The 11324-nt window shown below is 41.0% G+C and overlaps 1 pseudogene; it reads right to left on the bottom strand.

Moving 5' to 3' along the window:
• Positions 1 to 6373: 6373 nt before the first annotated feature.
• On the bottom strand, positions 6374 to 7302 carry LOC124622746 (annotated as a pseudogene).
• Positions 7303 to 11324: the final 4022 nt, after the last annotated feature.

Below are 11324 nucleotides of genomic sequence, written 5' to 3'. Positions count from 1 at the left end.
TGGGGGGGGGGGGGGGGGGGGAGGAACCATTGTACCAAAGTGAAACGTGGAGGAAGGGAAATCAGCACAAGAAGAAACTGGAAGCATTTGCATTTGGTTTTCTCGATAAAAGCCAGAAATGACATGAAGAGATCCGGTTCTAATCGAAGTGAAACAGAAAAGAGTCGACAAGGAGACAAATAAAAGGAAACCCCTTCCCAGAATAAGGGATGATTTAGTGAGACACTGGCTACGACATTGCGAAAACAGTAGGGAGGGAAATGAAAAGGGACAGACAGAGACCAGAATAAACTAAATACATTGTGGATTGCATTGGTTGTAGTAGGTATATAAATACTAAAATATTACAACAGGATAGAGAAAGATGGTTGGCAGCATCAAACTGATAGCAGTTGTTGGGGATTAAAAACAAGGAAACGCATTCAATCCTTTTTCTAGACATAATCAGTTTTATTGTATCATGGAGACCACGATTAAAATTATAGTTATCTCTTCTTTACGTAACACAAAATCGACACGAGACCCCGAACCCTTCTTCATTTACAATCTGCATCCTTTTCTCCTCTGAGTCGGTGGCAATGCTGTCACAATATGGGAAGTTTTTTGAGAACTGCTTCATCACTGGCTATGAAACCAAGGAGAAACATCTTCAAGATCAGTCAGTACTAACCCCAATAAACTTACCAACGTAGACACAATAAAACAAATGGACACCATAAACTTGGACAGGACTGTAGCGTATTGCTAGCTAACTCTTCGACATTAGTTGTTTGAATTTTGGGAATACGGGGGTGGGTGCTCAGTTCACCAAATGTACAATACAGGAAGAACGTTCGACAGTTATGCACAGTCGAGATAAATGAGTTACAATCATGAACGCCATATATGACGCTGTAACGGGCACAGTATAAACAGCTGACCAGTAACATGTTATTTTTGTCTAGCGAGCCAATCACCGAAGTACATTTCTGCCTAACAACAAACATTATATCAGCGAATTACCTTACTAGATTACTGTGTGACGACACCTGTCTGACAGGCTTAGGTAGTGTAGAATATCAATACAAAACATTCTCACTATAAAGGTCACCCACTCATAAACTGAATGTGATGTAACAGACGCTTTTGCAGTTACTAAGAGCAACTAAAAATCAAAAGAGGAAACAGAAAAAATATAAAGAAAACATAAATATAATTAATGAAGACTCCCAGTAGCTACATCGTTGCAGGTTCCACATCCCTGCATCACTATACCTAAGCAAATGAAATAGGAACACACAAAGAACAAATGTTAACACGATTCACCGGTATTTGTCGCAAATGACTCTACTGTTTAGGTCAGCTGACACTTGTAGAGCTGGGAAGGGCAACAACCTGGAGATTTAAATAAAAAAGTACACACTATCTTCAATGAAGGCCAACTATATCCATAAATAGACATCCTGAATAATAAACACTTGGCTGTTCTTGTAAATAATTTATTTGACGATCAGTTTCGTAGCCTAGAAGTTGCATCATCAGGTTAAATTCGTTAAATTACAAAAAGCGCTCGTTACAACTGTGGTCGAATTACAGTTGCAATCAGTAGTGAGATTCAGAGCAAATTGCTTACATGGTGTATCATGAAAAAGTTGCAGGACGGACAGGACAGAATATTTCTTCTCTATAAATAAATGGCACACTAAGGGGATTGAGAGCTAAGTGGAAAGTATGGCTCCACGGTTCCTCAAGCGTGCCTAAGAATGTGACCACGCCACGTGAATTTCTATAGGTCGTGTTGCCCAGCTGCGGATGCGAAGATCCGATTTCAGCCATCAGCACCGCTTGTGGCTCAGACCATAGCTGACCACTTTCCAGCATGTATGTTCCTGCACAACGGTCTACTGTTTTTACGGTACGTCATTTTCACACAAATTTCCCCATCAGCTGTCGTCTTGTACTGTTTTTATTACTAAGTTTCCTCCTTGTTCCTTCCCACATTTTCACGGTTTTATGCGCTACGAATGTATTGTGCGCCTATGTGTAGTGTTTAACCGGTTATACTCCTTATACTCTCTTTCTTTTGGGTTCATGGTAGGTGTTTTTAATTTTTGACGCCATTGTTGCTGTTTAATCGCACTAGATTGAGAGGATATTTCTTGACTGTTCTTACGGCTAAGAAATAAAACCAAAGAGGCAAGGTTGATGAACTGTGGACCCATAATTTCCGCTTACCTGACAATTCACAAATTACGTCATTTACTTCTCAGTTACGGTACTAGCCCACACGCAGCCCATTTATTCTTCTTTTCTTGGAGTTCCTCTTCTTGGCAACACCATCATCTCAGAGTAGCACTTGCAACATACGTCCTCAATTATTTCTGGATATTTTCCAATCTCTGACTTCGTCTACGCTCTACCGCTCTCTCCCTTGTAACACGGAAGTTAATACGAAGTGTCTTAACAGATATCCTACCACCCACTCTCTTCTGCTTGTCAATGTTTGCCATGTATTGCTTCCCTCGCCAATTCTTCGGAGAATGTCCTCATTCGTTATCTTATCAGCCCACCTTTCAACATAGTTCTGTAACAGCACAACTCACATGATTAGAGTTTCTCTGGTTTTATCACCGTCCATATTACACTAACATGCAACTATGTTTCCAGACGTACATTCTCAGAAATTTCTTCCCTCAATTAAGCTTTGCGTTGGATACTAGTAGACTTCTCTTCCGCAGAGATTCCCCTTTTACCAGCTGCTGTCTGCTTTCTATGTTCTCCTCGCTGCGACCGTCATGGGCTATTTTTCCGCCAAGGTAGTAGAATTCCTTAACTTCATCTACTTCGTGATCACTAGTCTCGACGTTAAGTTTCTCGCTGTTCTCATTTCTGCTACTTGTCATTACTTTCGTCTTCCTTCGATTTACTCCCAGCCCATATTCTATACTCATTAGACTGTTCATTCCATTCCGCAGATCCTCTAACAAATTCTTCTTCACTTTAACTGAGGATAGCAATGTCATCTCTGAATGTTATCATTGAACCACTCTTGATCTTTTCTTATGTTTTCGTCGTTCCTTCTTCGGTATATAGATTAAACAGTACGTGCGAAAGAGTCTATCCCGGTCTTGCACACTTTGTAATCCAAGCACTTCGTTCTTGGTCTTCCACTGTAATGTTTCTCTCTTGGTTTTTGTACACATTGTATATTACTCGTCTTTCCCTATAGCTTCCCTCTATTTTTCTCAGAATTTCGAACATCTTGCACCATTTGACATTGTCAAACGGTTCAAATGGCTCTGAGCACTATGGGACTTAACATCTATGGTCATCAGTCCCCTAAAACTTAGAACTACTTAAACCTAACTAACCTAAGGACATCACACAACACCCAGTCATCACGAGGCAGAGAAAATCCCTGACCCCGCCGGGAATCGAACCCGGGAACCCGGGCGTGGGAAGCGAGAACGCTACCACATTGTGACATTGTCGAACGCTTTTCCCTGGTCGACAAATCCTATGATCGTGTCTAGGTTTTTCTTCAGTCTTGCTTCCATTACCAACCGCAACAGCAGAATTGCCTTTCTTATGTCTTTACCTTTTCTAAAACCAACGTGATCGCTACCCAACAGATTCACCATCTCGTAAAGTCAACAGATGGTCATCACTAATTGCAAAATGTTTTAGACAAGATATGCGTATGGTGCGAAAAGTGGCAATAGGCTCTGAATTATGAGAGGTGCGAACTCATTTGTGAAATTGTGGGAAGGAACGAGGAGGGCCGGCCGGGGTGGCCGAGCGGTTCTAGGCGCTACAGTCCGGAACCGCGCGACCGCTACGGTCGCTGGTTCGAATCCTGCCTCGGGCATGGATGTGTGTGATGTCCTTAGGTTAGTTAGGTTTAAGTAGTTTCAAGTTCTAGGGGACTGATGACCTCAGAAGTTAAGTCCCATAGTGCTCAGAGCGATTTGAGCCATTTCTTGAACGAGGAGAAACTTAGTCATAAAAACAGCACAAGACGAAAGCTGATGGAACTCTCTAAATTTCAGTTACACGACCAGTCACACAAATTTGAAGGCTGTGAATTTAACTAAGTACTTAGCGATTACAGTCTCGAGTAAGTTAAATTGAAACGATTATATAAATAATACTGTTGTGAAAACAAACAAAATACTGTGATTTAGTGGCAGAACAATTAGAAGATTCAATAGGTCTATAAAAAAGCCTGCCTACACTACACTTGTCCGTGCTCTTCCCGAGTATGTCTACTCTGTGTGGGATCCGCAACAGATAGGATTGATAGAGGACTTCGAACAAGTACAAAAAAGGGCAGCTTGTTTTATACTATCGCGAAGTAGGGGAGAGAGTAGCATGTATATGATATGTGAATCGGAGTGGCAATCATTCAAACAAAGGCGTTTTTCATTGCAGCAGTATCTTCTCATGAAGTTTCTACCACAAGCAATCACTTCCGAATGTTGTAATATTTTGTCGGAGCCGACATACGTAGGGAGAAATGACGATTATAATAAGAGAAAAATAGATGGCCAGAGCTTTTTGCTTCATGTAATGCATATGATATCACGAAAAATGTGTTTCGTTGTAACCAAGTGGTCAGCATGCATGACTGCTTTGCGCATGAGCCAAGTTAAATTAATAGTACTAGCACGTATTGCTTCTTGGCTCAAGGACTGGAATAGGGTTCACAAGGACTCACTTGAGGAGCTACATAAGCTCAGTACATAGAGACGCTGTGATTTTTCATTTGTATGCAGCGTTCGTAGTTACTCACTTCACCTGATGTCGCAGGAATATCTCATTAACGTGCTGTAGTATATCCCTGCACTATAGTTTATTTAACCAGAAAATTTCTAAGATTCACTTCTTGACCAGTTAGCTCTACTGTACACTCATTTTCCGGAATATTCTTAAAGTACGGCTGGAAAATTTGCATCCCTCTGAACTGGGACCGTTCGCCTCTGTACCTGATCGATCAGCATGCTTGGGTGCAGTGTAGAAGACTTCGGTTCGATTCCCAGTACTGTCAGGGATGTTTCCTTGGTGGGCGGACTGCTACAGGGCGCTCTTAGCCTCGTGATGCCAACTGAGGAGGTACCTGACCGAGCTTCGCAGTCCGGAAACCCTGTAGAACAGCCGGGACAGCAATGTGCTGGCCACATTCCGCACCATACCGCATCCGGACGACGCTGCAAGTTAGACGATGATTCTGCGGCCGATACCCATCCCTTGTGCCTTCCCAGTCTGACGAGAAAGAGTGAATTAATTATATTTTCCCTACGTACCATGGCTTCTCTAAATTCAACGCCAATTCTTATTTCCCTCTAAAAACAAAGTATTATCTGTCGAATGCTGTCAGTTACTGCACCAGAATAGCCTTGCTCCATTGTTGGAGTCTAAGGCCCCGTGAATCTTCTCGTTCGTGACCTGATGACTGGTAAAACTAGCAAGATACATGTGAGCCAGGTCAAGCCAGCCACTTAGCTTTCCGCTCACGGGGGGGGTTTCTTTGGTTTGAGTGAGGTAGACTGAAGCGTGGCGACAGTTTGTTATCAATTCTTCCCAGCCTTTCATAGCGGTATGTATTTATGGCGCCACAGACAACCGCGACATCTCAATGATTTTTTATATCTTAACTGTTCTATAATTTGGGTTTTAATGTCTCACACACTTTACAGGTAACAAATACAGTGTACAGAGATGCACGTCTATTAGTTCTGTAAAACAAAATCAATTTGTGAATGTCACCATCACTCAAATATTGAAACAAATTTCTTATGAAAGATAAGCAATACAGCAAAAACATTAGTATTTTTTTATACCACACTCTGCACATCAGCAGGGAAGGAATGTTTGGCAGAATTATACAACAGCTGTGGAAGGCAACTAAGCAATAAATATCCAACAATAAAGCACATATCACAGTATGTCCTCAGAAAGGAAAGTTGAATATATCGGTATTTGTTACCTGATGAATGAAAAGGTTTCATAAAAACGCAATTGGGTCCGATAACTATGCCAGTATTTTCAATAGGGCCATAATTTCTAAAAAACTGCTTTCATAACAACCATATTTTTTCAGTACATACTATAGTGAACATACCACACAGCCATTTATTTTTAAGAACAGGTCTTTCTCTCGACATTTATAACCCAGAGAGCAGACATGTCAAAGCAAGGCAATATATAATACTGTACCTTGGATTTGCTTTCTATATACCTTGCAGAAGCTAAGCCATTTGTTGTTGTAACCTTTGACTAATGTCCACCATTAATATATGTCTTGTAGAAAAATCTTGCAAAAAAAAAAAAAACAAAAAAAAAAAGAACTGAAGTACACTGCTATAGAAAACCTTACATTTTTGCAGGAAATGTGTCACTCCTGCTGCCCTGCCTGAAGGATCTGGTGTGCCCAAGTATTTACCGCACGGACAATTATCATCTGAATTAATTGTAATGTAATTACCACCAACTGACGTGGATGTCTGTAGCCCATAGCGCAGGCGATAGTGGGAGTACATTAGAGAATGCACAGAGTAGTTCATCACTATAACCTATCTGCCTGATGCGGTGTATTCGGAATATCTGTCCCAAGAATACAGCAAAAGTGCAATATGGTGATACAAAAGAAGAAAAATAAGAGGCTGCTTTCTTAAAACAGTGAACACTGCGTCTCCAAGCTCTTGACTGACTGGTTGGTTGTTTAACTGATTTGATGGGGGGGCACCAAACAGCACGGTCATCTGTCCCGTCGGATTAGGGAAGGATGGAGAAGGAAGTCGCCCGTGCTCTTTCGAAGGAACCATCCCAGAGTTTGCCTGAAGCGATTTAGGAATATCACGGCTAACCTAAGTCAGGATGGTCACACGCGGGTTTGAACTGTCGTCCTCCCGAATGTGAGTCCAGTATGCTCCAAGCTCTGGTGACTTAGATAGCACAGACCCCCACATCCATTAGCCTGACACTCTGTGCTGCTCAGTGAAGCTTCAGGTGCACACGGATTGCTGTAGGCTGTAACTCTTTAGCACACGAAAAAATTCTCTGGCCGTTCGGCATGCGCCGATTATGCTAATAGCTGCTAGCATTATATTCCACACAAATAGAATCCCACGAAGCTCGGATAGTGGGAGGCTCTACACATAATGCTGACCCACGAAAATGAATACCATATGAATTCCGCAGTAATGAAACCCGTTCGTCCAGTTTTTTTGTCACCCATACTCTAGTGTTCTGGTGCTCACATTCTTCTTCGAAGTTAAACAGGTACAAGTAATTTGGAAAAGCTATTTCCATGTAGCTGTTCATCGTAGCTGGCTAAGATCATCAATCGGCAAGCAAATTTTTGTCTGGTCGTTAATTTTCGCAACGCGAACGGTGACAACGAGTAAGTGTATAATATCAAAGCACTACGGGTAGTAGGAGATAATCGCGACAATTAAACCCTACAAGCACACCCTCGGCACTTGACGAAATTACACACTTTCCATTTTACTAAGGCGAGCTAGTGTTTACCGGCAGGCTAGCCTCGTTCTAAGACCCTGCAGCGGTTTCGCTACGTGCTTCTAACGCCGCTGTCCCCATTTCCTACCACCTCCAGTGTTGCACCGTCACTGACGCAACAACCGTCAGCCATTCCATTCAGTATTCACGGATTTTGCCTTTTACACAGGATGGAAGGATAAGGGAGCGTGAGGAGGCAACCCAAAGTAGTAACGTCATTTCACGTTTGATTACATTTATTCAGATAACAAGAAATAATAATAAACACAGTAAAGATCATACTCTCTCTTAACAAACAACAACCAAAGGGCAAGTATGCCAAAATGTATAGCAGAAATATACACACAATAAAGAACAGTAGCATTTCACATGAAAAAAGTGGTAAAAGTGAGGCCTCGCGGTGTTTTCTGCAATTCAGTTTACACTCGACCGAACTATGTTGGTAATTGCAGAAACTGCTACCGTTTATACACTCAGCAAATTTCATAAAAGACAAGAAGTTATTTCGTAGTACTTTATACCAAAAAAGAATCGAATATACTGTTAAAGCTGAATAAATCCCCTCTCCTTTGTTTTAAATAAATAACTCTGAAGTGCGTCTAGAGGATTCAAGATGGAAGCAGCACATCTGTAGCTCTGGCTAAAGCCAATTAAAGGAAAAATAAACAATGAGTCCCTAATGGATCAAATAAAGACGGTACAGTACAGTTACGTAAACTTAAAACTTTTTTAAGTAAGATGTTGTGCGTACTGGTCCGCTGTACCCAGCTATTCGCTTACCCTCGTCCTATTAGCTCCTTCCGCCTTCCGCCACCTCCCCGATGCACCGCCAGAGATGTTGCTGGACAAGGAGAATCGATACACAGAGGGAAATGAGGCGCCATAGACACATACGACTACGGAAAGTAGGAGAGAGTCGCTAAGAATCCGTCGACACGCTTCAGTTTGTAGTGTTCAAATTAATAGATGAAACACCGCCACCTTTTCCCGCCTGAACAACGACAGACAAGCAGCAGTTAGTTACTTGAATGGATATGCTTAAATGTTTATCGATGCACTAAAGCGGTATGTTCTGTTTGTTACATGCCAAGGGCACGATTTTTTTTTTAAAGAAAGGGGCCCAGTGGACTTTTATCATTATGGCGTATGTCAGGACAGGTCAGTACAAGCAGTCACCTAATGGAGAGTACCACGGAGAAGTCTGAAACTGCATTATCAAGAATCTCGATGAACATTATCACAATGAAGCGATTTTAATATTATAAATAAAATAACGGTTCAAATAGCTCTGAGCACTATGGGACTTATTAACAGAGGTCATCAGTCCCCTAGAATTTAGAACTACTTAAACCTAACCGACCTAAGGACATCACACACATCCATTCCCGAGGCAGGATTCGAAGCTGCGACCGTAGCGGTCGCGCGGTTCCAGACTGAAGCGGCTAGAACTGCTCGGCCACGCCGGCCGGCCTAAATAAAATTTTAAACAGAATTGACATGAGATCTGCATTGAGACTATACCCTGTTGTAAAGTTATCTGGAAATTATTTTAACGTGCAAGGTGTATCATTGAGCTACACCATTGTAAACTTAGGGTGAACAGATTTTAGAATTTTCCACCATTTTAAACTCAGTAGGGAATTCTAAATTTAAGACACACTAAACGTGACAGCTATATAGGTTGTACCTTCATCTATAGGTCGACCAACTTCGATTTTATTCTCAGCACAGCAGTTCCCAGTAGAATATATTGTCTAAGTCCACCATCTTTCATTTAATACGTAGGGAAAATGGAATAGGTCCTCAATCTCAGTTTATTCAGCTTATCGCCATTTTACGCTTAATACTAATGGTCTATTTTTATTTCCCTATATTTTTTGAATTTTCTGGCAGAATGTACGTAGGGCAATTGGTCGATGTCCACTGTGTCATCAGAGGGAGCTGTGGGAGAGATTTGGGAGATATCTGATTGCAGTGCATGATCTGATCGAATGTACGTAGGGCAATTGGTCGATGTCCACTGTGTCATCAGAGGGAGCTGTGGGAGAGATTTGGGAGATATCTGATTGCAGTGCATGATCTGATCGATGACATCAATGACATCGTAGGGGGAAACTTGGCAACCACACATTTTACACCAATACTGGTACAGTCCTATTATTGTTGGAAATCTGCTTTTTCGTATGCTTTCACAGCCGGTGTTGACTTCACTTGACACTTACGGGCTGATAGACCATGGCTTGTGTATAAAAATCCCCCTAAAGTTTCGTCTCAGAGGGCGGGAGTCAGCTTCAGAGGTAAAGCGGTGAACTGTAGCTGTCTGTTTTTCTTCAATTTTTAGGCAAGTTGTTTGCATTTTATAAGTTAGTGGACCTAAAAAGTTATTTTAACTAACAGAGCTTTTGTTATAAGTTTGTAGATAACTAAATTTAATGCTTATGTAATATTTTCGTACAATGTTTTTGTACCTAACGAAGTGTTTTGCCTGTTTCGGTAGAAGTATGGTGGGAGCGAATGACTCTGGTTGTACGAAATTTGAGTAAGACAATGAATTAATTTTACTTTTTCTCTTTAAGTTACACTTATTACTTCCGTTCTGAGTAGAATAACACAATGTAAAATCCCTATTATATACAAAACAAGCTATGGCTACTAGTTGTGTACATGCTCAATACTATCGTTAAATTAGGTCGACCATCTTAATTTTCACCCTGATGACGACAGGATTAATATGGGAAATTTGTAAAATCGATGAAAGTAGTATTAACAAGAAAAGTCAATGAAATAAAAGGCTGAGAAACGTTTGTATATGTATTAGATTTACTTTCTTCGAGGGTAAGCTGTATTTTTGTCGCATTACTTTACACAGGGACAAACTGATTCCGATAACAAAGGATGCTAAGTTCAGTACTTCAGAACAAGGATTTAATATTGGAAAATGAATGTTTAGTTCCTTATTCACACAAGTAACTCACGCCAGCGACTGTACGAACCAGAGAGGTAAAAAGCATTGTCAGTTACTTTAATTAAATAGTTTTGTTGCCGTCTTGTGCTGACCACATAAATTTCGCATTCTTCAACTAATTCTTCAGCCTCGTTTAATATAAGATTCATACGGGATGACGCTGTCTTAAATTAGCTTCTCGAGCAAAAATGAAGTAACTTTTCACTAGTTCTTTTTGTTTGGGTTACACAAGGTTCGTATGTATGCAGCGCGACGACGGGTCACTGGTCTCTTAATATATACTAGAGTGCACGTAAAATTAAGTTCCTCAGAAGCTCACATAAAAGGAGAGCTGTGATCGAAGGTATAATGCTACACAATTTTCGTCACGACACGTAATTTTGCGAAACTAATGTAAGCGAAACCCATTGCGAATACAGTTATGTTTCTCAAAGAGTTATCAAAGCCCCAATCAAGGCCTATTGGGAATTTCCTTACGTTTTTCCACGTTTGAAACTGATACGCCAAACGACACCTAATTGCGAATGGCTGAGCATTTTATAGCCCGTGTTCCACCATCATCATTTTTTTATGGAATATTTAGTTGGAGAATTATTCGTTAACAATCGATTTTACCGTAATCTTGATTAAACCCCTTATACTGAAACGGAAGTTATTTCTCTAGAGTTTCATAATCTCATAATTTATCACTTGCTACTGCGATGTTTGATATTATCGTGATGAATTCAGTATGCAGAATGTAACGTTCTAAATTCCTGAGTATGCTGAAGACAGCGCGTGCGAAGAAATGGGGACTTAGGAGTAGTCAGCATAACAATCTACTCTCGCCACCCTTACTCATGTAGTGATCGGTTCACTGTGT

The sequence above is a fragment of the Schistocerca americana genome, chromosome 7 (genome assembly GCF_021461395.2).
Source record: "Schistocerca americana isolate TAMUIC-IGC-003095 chromosome 7, iqSchAmer2.1, whole genome shotgun sequence".
Classification (NCBI taxonomy): domain Eukaryota; kingdom Metazoa; phylum Arthropoda; class Insecta; order Orthoptera; family Acrididae; genus Schistocerca; species Schistocerca americana.
This window is presented reverse-complemented; position numbering and strand designations above follow the sequence as displayed.